Raw genomic sequence first — 12,856 nt, 5'->3', positions numbered from 1 at the left:
ATATGCCAATGTGTAAGAAACTTGTACAGCAGGTGTATTCTGATACCTATTGTTTAAATCACAGCTACATTGTGAAGACAAGTCTTTGGTATTGGATAAGGGGACCAAAGAGCACAGGTGGGATAAAGATCTATTCAGCAGTTCTCTCCATGGACGAGGACCAACCTTCTCAAAACCCAAATGCTATGGCACAGGAAGAGGTACAGGAGTGTCTAGGTTAATGGCAGTATCTGTCCAGGCCATTGGTATGATGGAGCCGTAAAGAGGACACTAGCGTTCCCAAGCTGTAGTTCCAGGAGAGGGAGTATAAATGCCCTTGTAAATGGTGCGGTGAGCCCCTATCATGACTGAAGTGCTCATGCTCAGAAGGAGACGACATGAAACTGAAGACGTGTAGAGAATGTTAGCTAGGATGGCTGCAGGAAAGGAGAAGGGATTGTCTGCAAGGTGGCCAAAAGAGTTTGCTTTGGAACGCCAAGCGTTTGAGAGAGGATGTGATGTCTGAGTGCTGTCATCTAGGGAAAAGCTTTCAAAATGCTGGTCCGCAGAGCCCGACCAGCCTGCTAGCGCAGAGCACAAAACCTGCAGAATCACTGACGCAGCAACATCCAGTGTTTTCTACTCCAGGTGTGAGGATGGAGGTGAGTGGCTGTCTGTGAGAAGAGCCCTGATCTTGACTAGCGACCGTCGGTCCAAGTTGTTTGGAGATCATTGACAGGGATGAAAAAGGAAGGAAAAGAGCTTCTGAAGTGACAATAGTGATATGAGGACAGGTGGGTAGAAGCCGGACATGGATACACTGAAACTAGAAATAGGAAGAAATCATTCTGGCTCGCTCTACACGGAGAAATGAGAAAGGAGGGGCAAGGAGCCAAACCGGTGCGATGTGAAAGGTAGCATAAAACATAGCTCGGTGGCCCTGAAGGGTCCTTCACTCCTACGCTCCACCTTCCTCGGACCCATTCATCACCTTTGTTGTTGCAAACTATTTCAGCATTTTCTGGAAACAACCTGCATGTTTTCGGCCATATTTATAATTCTGAGAGGAAAAATAAGGGAGGCAGGGAGACAAAGGAGGTAGTGCAGAAGTTCCTTTGTATTCTCTTCCCTTTTAGTTATACTTTCTTCTTTTATCCCTCCTTTTTTCCCTCCTTTGATGTGTTCCTGGCAGTCCCTGCACAAGATTAATTGTTTGAATAGGAGAAGTGCTACTCTGAGGTAATTTTGAAGGATTACATCCCTGATCATTGCAGAAGAGCTGAGGTGTTAAATTTAAAAATGCTGCGTTCGCGGAGCTGGGTGCTGATCTGCTGGGCTACCTGCTCCAGAGAGAGCCATTCGAGCCACCCACATGGAGCGATGGGCTTTACAACAGAAGCCACCACGTCGGGGAAAAGCCTCTGTCGTCGTTTGTGGCAGCTCTGTGAAAAACCTCTGCTTAGTGGGCAACAGAGAGCCCCAAAGCAAACAAGATGGTAGATTATATTAAGAACAGATTTGCAAATATCACGGTTAGCATTGTGTCAGTTTGAGACCCATACCATGACAGCAGTGTAACTTTGATTACCTTGTTGGAGAAAGCATAGGGTAGCAATAAGAAATGCTCAGAGAAGGGAAATTAAAATAATCAGCCCTATGAAAAAGCCTCTGTTGAAAGAAATGAATACAAGATGATGCTGTAAAGGGTGCCTGTCACTCAGCCTTTCCTAGTCCTAGAGCAAGGACCCTCCTAATGAAACACATTTTGAAGTGATGAAAGCAAACACCTCTGAACAGATACAGAAGTACCTGGAAAAAATTCAGCCAGGAGATTTTCTTGAGAAAAGCACAGTGAATTAAAGGAACCCATACTTTTAAGAACAACAAAATATCAGTGGTTTCTCTGGCCTGAAAATACAAGTAGGGAGCGTGTTTCCAAATGCATAGTCACCACGTGGGAAGGGGACCAGCAGGAAGGCTGGTAGAAATGCCTGGGTTGGGGACAGCTGGAGGGGAAGGAGCCAGCTGCAAAGATTGACACAGTGGAGACCTCCTCTTTGAGGTGGGGAAGGTTTTAGTGAGTCCAAGAATATTTTTTAATAGGCTAGGAGCCAGTGGTGGTTTTAACACCTCGTTATTTCAAATTAGACTGAACTACCTCCAGCTGAGCCCTGCCCGAGAGGCAGATGAACCTTTGTGCCTCAGCTTCTAAGTTAGCAAGCTTTGGTCTGTCTTAGAAAGAAATCTTTCCTTCTGTGAGCAACCGTGTGTGACTGCCAACTGTGAAGGTTGTCTACCTTCATCCTTGATGCTGTTAGGGCTGTGTATCAGACAGATGATTGCCTGGCTCTGATTTGGCAATCCCTGTAGACCAGTTACTCCCCTGATGGCATGGACACTGATGCAGCCTAGCTCAGATTTACCTCACACAAAGCTAAGGCCACTTTGTACTTTTCTAACCAAACATCAGGCAGGAGAACTAGGTGGCTTAGGAAAGGCTGACATTGCCCAGTGCAAGAGTAATTTTTGTCCTTAAGGATCAAAAACCTGTTATGGACAGTCCACCAAGAAAACAAAAATATTCCTGACTGCTTTCCCTAGCAGATGTACTATGAATGCTCCTACTCGGATACTTGCTCTCTCCTTGGAGAATGATGGTAGTAGGCTGGTGGACTGAACTTCATGTGTAAAGCTGCCCCATCTGCTATCCAGTCTGCTCTGAGCCAAGTACTTTCTAGAAAATAATGTCCTGACTTGGCAAGTTTACCCTACGCATGGATCAATATGCCTACAAGACATGTTTGCCTTTGAGGCTCCCTGCACCACCTCTTCTGCACCTGGGCATTCAGTCTCTGAAGCAAGCTCGGTGGGGAGGGAGGTGCAAAATAGTTTTATAAACTGGATTATTTTCTCTCATTCTGAAGCTCTGGAGCTTTTGAAGAACTTCATAAGAACAATTCCTTACACAAGTCCATCTGAGGCTCTTCCCACCTGAATATTTTGTTCTCGCTGTTTCTCTTAAGATTTCCCTGTATTTCCATTGCCTTAATCCCATTTCATCTTTCTCTCAATGCTCTACCATGTGCAGTCATCTTGCTGACATGGTAAGTTTTTTGTTTTCCACTGAGAAATGACTCATTTAGTACAGTAGGAGTTCCAGCTCTTCACCAACTGCTTACGGATGCCCTTTGAATTGAGCTTTGAATGGGCTTCATGAATAATAATACAAAAATAACCCAGTGATGTGATTTGACTTTGGCTCTTGGAAACCCATAAATCATCTTAAGCGCCATCAGTTAAAAAAGTCCACTGTGGGGAAGGGCGTGCATTTGCCAAGCCAGAAATAGGCTCCGTGAAACCTGTTTACATGACTTTTAGATCCAGACAAGTGGAGAAAGTAGGTCATTTTGGTCACATGTAGAGACTTGGACAGGGCATCCGTTGCTTTGAGAGCTCAGAGACATCCATATCAACACCGCAAAGATGTCACAGTCCAGATGGCTCATGCCCAGCAGGGAATGGTGCAGCTCAGAGACAGGGGGTGTTGATGGATACCAGGCAGTCTGGGTTTAGGCGGTAGACATCTTCTTGCCCAGCATGGAAGAGGGTCAGTGCAGGCTCACACGAGAGGCAAACGTCTAGAGCACCATATGGCAGGATGAACAGCTTGGCTTCAAGATGTCTTTGCCATTTCAGGAGGTGGGTGCAGGTGGATGAAGAATGTCAGCAGTGGTTGGCCAGCCAGCCCCAAGAGGGTAACCAAGGTGGGGGCAATGATGTGCTGCCTCTTTGGGCTGAGTCATAGGAGGCCAAGGGGAAGAGAGACCCAGCAGTCTCTGCCTTTTGTCCATGACCTCACTCAGACCTCATGAACAGAGGAGCGGGAAGGCTCAGCAGACATGTAGAGGCCCATGAGGATGGGAAGATGAAGCGAATAAATTTGCTTCACAGGATCTGCTCTGTGCAATGCAGCTCTGTACCTTTACATGCAGCTTATTTGTAAGCAACACTTTAGTCTCACTGGGCACATCCTCATGAATGCTTTGGGGTTAATTTTTCCTCTTCTTTTTCTACCCTGTTATTCATCAATGACTGCCAGACAATGAACTACTCCCAGTATTTTTTGGATGTTTTTTCTTTAATTTCTATTTCTGTTTCTCTCCTTTCAACCACTTAGTTAATTTTTTTTTTCAGGGAGAGGGGGAAATGCTTCTTTTCATGAGATGCTCTTTTGTGAGAGTAGACCGTTTATAGCGCTCTTTTTGTGGGTACTATGCCAAGCGTATAACATCTGTAATTCCAGTAGTACCTTTCAGACTGGAAGAGTCCAGTGTTAGTGTGGGCTAAGATAGACATGGTGACACCAGTGCTATAGCAAGATGTACCAGATTGCTTTTATTCCTCTCTGATGACTTGATCTGAAATGCATACGAAGTCGGTGGCGATGCTGAATAAAGCCCAGAGGAGCGGATGGGGAGGGGAGTTTCATGCCTCGGCCAGCTGTGAGGTGCAATTAGGAGGACTCGGGAGGAGTGTGTAACTCAGAGGTGAGGACCCTCTTGCACCCCTGTTAGTGGAGACAGGTGCAATTGCAGCCCAAGCAGGACGGGCATCTCAAGAGGGAGTTTTAGCCCCATCTGCTTCACCTGTGCCAGCCTTTCAGCTGCACCTGAAGCTGATCCTGAAGGACCTGATTTGCTGGTGAGCTGATTTAAGAGCCTGAGCCCTCAACAGTTACTCTATCACCCTGTAGCATCTTCCAAATACCTTCTCTGTCCTCTAGCAGCCCCTCTCCAAAATGCTACGTTGGTCTTGCAGGGACAGAGGTGAAAGGAGAAAGAGCGGTCCCTGACGGTTAAAGGTATTTTTTTTTCCTTCTCTTCTTTGTGTTTAGTGGCTGTTTGTTCTCACCTTTAAGAAAGCTGTGGGTAAGCCCTACCTTGCTCCGGTGCTGGTTGCTATTGCTTTGGCAGCATCTTTGGGAGCTGAATGTACAGCTGGTCTGGCACTACTGGAGCCTGTTACTGCAAAACTTGATCTTTTTGGCCCTGAAGTGTTTATTCTTAGGAACTTTACTGGCTGTGCGTGTGTGAAAGAGGACAGTAAAATTTGCTAGGCAAACTATGCTTGAACTATCATCACTGCAGATTCAAGGATCACTTATAGTCCTTTCCTTCATGGCCTGGTGAACACGGCAGTGTTTGATGGAGGCTAGATAAATTATGATGAATACAGCTGTACGATAATGGGCTGGTTGCATCTCTGCCAATGTCATAGATCAAATTTGGTGCATTTCAATGTTTCAACTTAACTGATATCCTGAAATATTGTGTCTGCTAATTGTCACTTAAATGCTTGAACTCAGTGGAAACTTGACGGCTGACTGTGATTAATTGTCATATTTTAGTACCGTTGAGCTATGGACCATAAAGTTTGTTTCAACAAAATGCCAGCTAAAGGGAAAGTTAAATGTATTAAAAGGCAGGAATGGTAAAATTGTCTGGGCAGAACACCAAGCTTGGGGCTGGCATGTTTTTTTTTTTCCTTGCTCTGCTCTGAGTACCTATAATAAATTCCTGGGGTCTTTCTTTGCCTACTTCATCTATACCCAGCTCAGGAAAGGGATTGTCTCTTCAAATGCATCCGTATGGTGCCTCGAGAAATGGGGCTGTAAATGCTGCAGTGTGTCTACACGCTCCTGTAGTAGAAGTAATGGTAATTCAGTCTCTCCACAAACATGTCTAAAACATGGTTATATCTTGGAGCACGCATCAACTGAGGTGAGAGAAAAGCCAGCTGAGGAAGGTCATGGATGAGACTGGGAGAGATAAGGGGGATTTCAATGGTGACATGAGAGCCAAGCAGGATGGTGAGGGTGGTGGGACCGGTCACTATCTGAAGCACCAGTGGAGAGAGGAGGGACACTGGCAGAGTGGGACCTGTCCCGGGTGGTGACACTGGGTGTCTCCCATGTACTGAAATGGTCACCAGTTGTTTTCTTGTATCTGAACCCATACAGAGACATGGCTGTTTCATGGTGAGCTTTGTGCAGCCTCTCAGGAGACCCAGACCCTGCCCCTGATTTTGGCTCTCTGATATCTTATTTTTGTTGCCCAGCCTGCCTCTGCTGGCAGCCAGCCAATAATCAGAGCCCATTCCCTCTGCTTCTTCACGTATTAAGCTCAAAATCACTTTCTTGTGAGCTGTGTCTTCTTCTTTCAAGGCATGGTTTTCTTGGCAGCGAGACCACTTGCTCCAGGTGTTTGCTCCCCTGTGCTGCTGCAGTTCCCCACTCCATTGGTGGGATGGATCAGGTTAAACACAACCCCATTTCCATGGTGTCTTTAGGAAAACAAGGGGTTTAATTGCTCCTTTTGTTAAGAGGAGAACATTTAGAGAACCCATCGGTTTTACTAAATTTTGGGACTGTCTGTGGACTCCAGACCTCTTCAAAGACACCTCTCAGCATAATGCTTTGAAAGAGATTATTTCTAGCTGTTATCACTACTTGTGTTTGTGTAGCAATTGAAAACAACAGGGACAAATATAGGACATGGCTTGACCCCTGTTAATGTTCTGTGCCATGTTATTTACTTGTGCTGAGCACAGGGATTAAAGATACTGACCTTGTCCAACTAGAGATTTAGGGCAAAATCTGTAGAAACTGTGTAATTAGTCAACAGGCTTTAGTATCTACATTAAATAACACTGAAGGCTGAATCACAGCTTATAGCGGAAAGTGAGGCAGACTATGAGGAAGGTGTTGCTGGAAACTAGCAAATTTACTAACTGTTAGTATCCTTTAAATACTTCCAGTTTAGGTGCTGGTGGGCAGCGGAGAAGGTGTAGGAGAGAGCGTGGGCAGCCCTGCACAGGTGAGGGCAAGAGCCATGACTTCTCAGGGCAGAGATGGGTCAGGGTAGCTGCCATGGTCCAGCTCCAGGAGACATCAGGTTACCAACAGGAGCTTGGGTAGGGCCTATGGCTAAAATGGCATTTGAAGCATTGGGAGAACCAAACTTTGAATATGGTAGAAGGTATTTCTGTTTTCTAGACCACCTTCACAGGAGAGAGATGGGCCTGGCTATGGCATGGATTGAGGAGACATTGATCAAGGAAAACTCCCTGGAGGGTCCAGTGACTTTAAAGGAGAGACCAGGTGCTACCTGAGATGCCCAAAATGTCCCATTAGACAGAAGGGCATGGGACTCCCGTAGGTTCTGTGCGGTTTGTGCCCACTCTAGGAGGCTGTCTGATACCCCAGTGCATCCCAGATGGTCCAAGGTACCAATTTTGGGCATTGAATTGTGCCTGAACTGTGCCTCTTCATTTTCCGTACCTCAGATGGGGATTCTACACTGTGCTTCTCATGAAACCATTTGGCAGCTGGATGGACCCACCAAAATCTGTGTCCAGTGCTCATTACATCAGCTTCTCTTTCATTACAACCAAGTCCTCTCTTCTTTATGGGAGCAGTTTTAAGAGGTTTTCAAGGCAATTGAGGAAATTTCTCTCTGTATGTGCCTTTTTTTAAAAAAGGACACAAGTTCCTAATTTGAATGTAATCTCATCACTTCGGTGCTGAATAAAATGCCATTAAGTATGTCAGAGACATATTTTAGCTGCAGGAATTCCTTAGCACAAGATCTTAGGCAGTGTGACCGCTTACGCAATTTCTAAATGCCCCGTATATCTCTTTCTATTGTTATTGTATCTTTCTCCTGATTGTTTTTATAGAATATTTTTAGGAGGAAATTGGCAATTAATTACAATAACAATAATGTTTATTATTAGCTGTAATAAGAATAATGATAGAACAGAGTTTACCATCCACATAAAATGCCACCAAACCTAGATGAATGAAATCAGTACAGAAAATATATAGGTATTAAATTCATAAAGTAATTTCCTTTGGTGTTGTTATCATATCTTCTAGTGTAATCCAAGAAAATAGATGCTCACAATGCAGCTATAAATATTCATCTGCGCAACGAGCTTTCAGTCTCTCATCTCCTGCTATTGGTTTTTCATTGTCAGTAGTGGCGTTACGTTATTATTTCCTTCAAAGCCAAGCGTGAGAAGGCATCGGGTGCACAATAGCAAAGTTAGAGATAACACTTACTGAAATTAAATTCACTCCTGTTGAATCCTGATAAACATTTCTTATCTCCAGAGCCACTCCTGTGAAGAAATGTTTTTCTAATCTATTTGGCCATTAAGAGGAATAAAAGGGCTCTTGGGCCTGTTTTATCCCGGAATAAAGGATGTGGACATGTGCAATGCCCTGCACGATGTGCCCCAGATCCTGCCTACTGGCTCCTCGCTCCTGAGTTAATGCAAACACTGTTATGTTCCCTGAAGGAGTTTTATAGTTAGAAAGAGTTATATGGTAATAAGAGTTATATAGGTGCAATGCACCTGGGGTATATAAAAATGCTCAGATTGCAACCCTTTCAAAGAAGTTACCATCCCTGGAAGCAGCTATAAACATATGTGAACAGGAACTGAGGACTGAAAGGGAAAAACAGTCAGCTGAAGTTTTCTATTCGAGTTTCCCCTGCCCCCTCCTATGAAATTCGAAGTTATAGCAAAACCTATTGAAGTAACCTAGAGCCCTGTATGATGGAGCAATACCGTCTTATGAGAAACCATAACCCTGGTAAGAAGCCATAACCATACAAATAACCCCCCTCTCTCTCAAAATAAATGACCGTAACAACAACAGCAACAACAAAATCTATAAATGCAGCTCTACATACGCAACTATATTTCATTTTTCTTTGTAAGAAACATGTCAGGAATCCTACTGATGTTGTTTTAATTCATTTTATTATATAGCTATTTATTTTGTAATCCCCTGAGGAAAATATTAAAGTAAAACAATGTGTACTTTTACTTTTAATTTAAGTAAAAAAAATTCTGTTTCCATTCCACTTCTGCTTTCACTCTGCAATCTGCTTTTTGAAAACCAAAGTAGCTTCAAATATTTCCTTTATTTGGAAATTTTCTGCTGAAAAAAGATTTAAAGGTTACTACAAAAAAGATTTCATTGTAGAATATAAATTACTTTTGACAAAAACCTGTTTTCCAGCAGAAACAAACCGATGCATAATCTAGTCGCCCCCCAAACATTGCAGTGAAGTTGCATAATATTATAAAGTTGATTTTAGAGATTAATTTTCTCAAACATTGCAGAAGAATTAACACGGTAAGACCTTCACAAAAACCCTAGCAAGATTTTAATGGAAACTATCAGGCAAGCACAAAACCACTTCTTTTTTAACATCCAGGTGCATACAAATCTCACTGATCTACACAAACAAGAGCTGGAAAATCTCCCTTCCAAAAGGCATAGAGATGGTAGTTGTGAAAAGGTAGATTTTTTTTTTTTTATTTGTCCCTGTGTAACTCATCTGAGTTAAGTTTCAAATTAGCTTTGATTTACAAAAACAAAAATTAAAACAACATATCGCAGTGATCTCCCTTTAAGATAGGTTTTATATCATACTTTCTACCACTTTCAAGGCACGTGGCATTGGTGAGCTAATACGGTATCTGACTTCCTACCTCTTCTCATCTTTCTTAACACAGTAACATACACGGAAGATGGTTCCCAAAGACTTAGGGACCTCTGGGAGGTATTTTTACCAAGAAACAAGAGGGAAGGCAGCTGCAGATATAAGGCATACTGCTTGCAAAACAGGTTGCATGCATATTAATGCTAATTACTTTAATATGAATGACTTTTGTGTAAACGGTAATAAAAAGTTAAAAAATAAAGTGAGCTGCTTTTTGAGAAGCAAGTAGGTTCCATTTCTTTCATGGAATTTAAAACATGTTTGCTAAGCTGATCGTTTTGAAAGCCTCATCCCTTTAAACTGAAACACATGAAATTATTCTAGGGGAGTTGTGCTTGCACAGCAACAAGACAAGCAAAATTCGAGCTACCTATTTTTATTGCTAAAATCAAAGTCTCTTTCAACATACTCAAAAGCCTGGCAGGCTGGATGGAAGATGAATGACAGCCGTTGCAATACAGCCTTGGGGAACAGCTCCAGAGCGTTGTTCTTAACGACCCTTTTACCTCTAAACCAGGTAAAGCAATATCCATGAATTAACTATTTATGCTGTGACTCTGCAGTAAATTTGGACTACCATATTCTATTGATTTAGCATAACTACAGTCACATTTATGGCACAAAAACATTGAGTTATAATGCCATATTTAACCTTGCACATTGATTTCTAACAATATCAAGTCGAAACAGGTTGTCTTATGAACCAGCTAAGAGCTGTAGATGTCAAATTGTTTCCTTATAAAAACTTATTCCAGAATTAACCGATAAATACATCTCAAGGCTTTTTACCCTATTGCCTTATCAAGAAAAGCCCGAATAATGTTTCCTGAGGGCAAGTAATTCGTACATTCCTATCCGTACTTATCACCAAAGCTTGCTTCTCATATGACTTCTAATAAAACTCCTCAAATGAAAGTCCTTCCAGGTGGGCAACACACCAGTCTAAAATGCATCAGAGTTGAAATAGATCCATCTGTCTTGGTTTTTGGAAGAAGGTGGAGGGCAGAGGGCAGGAGAAATGTGTGTGCAATCCCCTGGCTCTGGCTGGAGCGCTCCGGGTACTGCAGGACCGTTGATAGCGGTTGTGGGGCTGTGAAATGCTGCTCAAATTATAAGACTGTCAGTAACGTGATGCCAGTGTGAGCACTTCAGTGGGATTTATCTGGGGCAAAGCAAGTTGGTTGTCTGTAAAGTCAAGGTGGGAGCATCCTGGGAATGGTCCTTGGGGTTCCCAAGCTTTACCCAACTCTTCCTCTGCTTCCTGAGCCTAAGCTTTTTCATTTGAACTTCTCAGGGCTCTTGGTGGGAGACTGAGGGGAGATTTTTTATTTTATGGCTTTGGGGAGAGCAGGCTCTTGCCCTGTCTTTGCTCCTTGTAGCCAGCCCACTTTCTTTCTCAGAAGCAGCAATAATGATGGATCTGGGATGATAGTATCACTTGTTAAAACTGATTCTTGGGTTTTTTAGTTTTGTAACCTGGTACCTTGCTATCCCGTCACTGAGTACGTTGTGCATTAGTCGAGGGTGTCATTACAGAACTACCAAGCTCATAAATAAAGCTGCCTGGATGGGGGCAAGGGAAACTGCTCTTCCTTGCAGTTATGTATCTTCCCATCTCAAGAAGCTGAGCTGGTTTGCAGAAATTTCTTTAAGCAAGAAATTTTCTTTCTTTCTTTCTTTGGAAAAATCCGTCCTGCTTGCTCTCACAGCCAGGAGAGGATTAGTGAGCTTGTGTTGTAGTGGTGCTTAAAGATATAAACTGATGGCAAGATCCCCTTGCGGTGGCCAAGGCTCAGACATCGAGCGCTGGTGCTGGCCCTGCTCCAAAGACCTGTGATACAAAGGCACAGAGCAATGGGAGAAGAAACAGAAGAGCTGCCCTTGGTCACACAGCCTGTCTTAGCAGACTACAAACAAAAACCAGCTCTTTGGCCTCCCTGGCTTGCATTTCTCAAGGGGAAAGTCATCTGTGTCATGAGTTTCTCAGGCTCAAGCTGCAGGGCCAGCCTCAGGGCTTTCCTCCCCTCTGTATCCGCTGCCGGGGCTTCCCAGCAATGTGTCTCTCTCCAGCTCCACGCCAGCTGCAGTGACTCCATCCAAGAAGCAGTCAGGGGAGGAGAGGAAGGAGGTACCTGGGAAGATGCAGGGCACATCTCTGTAGATAGAGAGTTTCCAAGGGGGAACTTGAACTACTTCCCACCCAAGGAGCTCACCAAGGTTGAGCTGGGAGGAAGACCCACCTTACAAGAAATTCAACGTGGCAAAGAGGCAAAAGGTCTCGGTCTCCTGTTTCTCTAATGTAGAGTGAAACTAGAAAAGGATAGGCAGGGAAATGCGAAAGGCAAGTTCCTGGTTTATGTTTGCTTGTATGCGGGTTTCTTGTTCTGTTTCTAAATTGCACCTGATATATTTTCATTGGACCAAGATGTAAAAGCTAAATTTGATTGCAGTCATGATTTCTGACCCACTAAGTGTTACCGAGAATTATCTCTTGCTGCAGAGTAACTACCTAGTACTGCATATCCCTTGTGTTCAGTCACGAAAGCTGCCTACAGGGTCTAGCGTTTCTAAACTGAGTGATTATCTATTGCTAATTGCACTCTCTAGACAGACATGGGGAACAGACATATGGTTAGAAGAATGGCTCCATTTTTTTCTCCTTCCTTTGCTTTGGCTGCTTACTGCTAACAGCAGCACTTCGGCTGTTTTCGGCTGAAAAATGTTCTAAAATCCAAAGGAGTCGGGGGGAAAAAAAAAAATTGCAAACAGCAGCTTCCCTTGGCAGAAACATTGTTACCCCCATCCTTTCAAGGTGCTTTTATGCCACACGGCCAATTTTAGTACTGGAGAAGTCATTAAAATCAGCCTGGCCAAAGCACTGGAAAATATATGTTAGGGAAAATCTTGCATTGGCCCTGAGATAGGCTTAATGACCTAATCGGTCTTTTAATGCAGCGGCGATAGCTGCAGAGAGAGCATTTATCTTGCAGCAGGGAGATCAATCTCTGCAGGAGTGCTGGGCAGGAGCAGGGACGCTTTTAAAATGCTGTAGCAACCTGCTCATGGAAAGTGCTTGAATGTCGTAGCTGCTTGTGGGCATGTGGTGTGGGAAGGGATTGCCCGAGCTGTGAAGTCAGCTCTCTGCTTTCATAACCATCTAAAACAATTAGTCCCTTCAGAAACCCGCCAAACTCATTTTTTTGCCTCCATTGGCCGTACTAGATAGGTGCTCTCTTATCTGGCTGTGCCTCATTTCCAGTATAAATCTAAACACGAAGAAAGGTATATGGCTTGACCTT

This window comes from Fulmarus glacialis, unplaced genomic scaffold (genome assembly GCF_000690835.1).
Source record: "Fulmarus glacialis isolate BGI_N327 unplaced genomic scaffold, ASM69083v1 scaffold23644, whole genome shotgun sequence".
In the NCBI taxonomy this organism is placed as follows: Eukaryota; Metazoa; Chordata; class Aves; order Procellariiformes; family Procellariidae; genus Fulmarus; species Fulmarus glacialis.
This window is presented reverse-complemented; position numbering follows the sequence as displayed.